The sequence below is a fragment of the Piliocolobus tephrosceles genome, unplaced genomic scaffold, assembly GCF_002776525.5.
Source record: "Piliocolobus tephrosceles isolate RC106 unplaced genomic scaffold, ASM277652v3 unscaffolded_21846, whole genome shotgun sequence".
Lineage (NCBI taxonomy): Eukaryota > Metazoa > Chordata > Mammalia > Primates > Cercopithecidae > Piliocolobus > Piliocolobus tephrosceles.
Window position 1 is genome coordinate 1 of NW_022304139.1, and position 309 is coordinate 309.

Consider the following 309-nt stretch of genomic DNA (forward strand, 5'->3'; position numbering starts at 1 on the left):
GCTGTAGTCAGGCGCGGTGGCTCACACCTGTAATCCCAGCACTTTGGAAGGCCAAGGCGGGGGGATCACGAGGTCAGGAGATCGAGATCATCCTGGCTAATACGGTGAAACCCCATCTCTACTAAAAATACAAAAAATTAGCTGGGCGTGGTGGCGGGCGCCTGTAGTCCCAGCTACTCGGGAGGCTGAGGCAGGGGAATGGCGTGAACCCGGGAGGCGGAGCTTGCAGTGAGCTGAGATCCGGCCACTGCACTCCAGCCCAGCCGACAGAGCGAGACTCCGTCTCAAAAAAAAAAAAAAAAAAAAAAA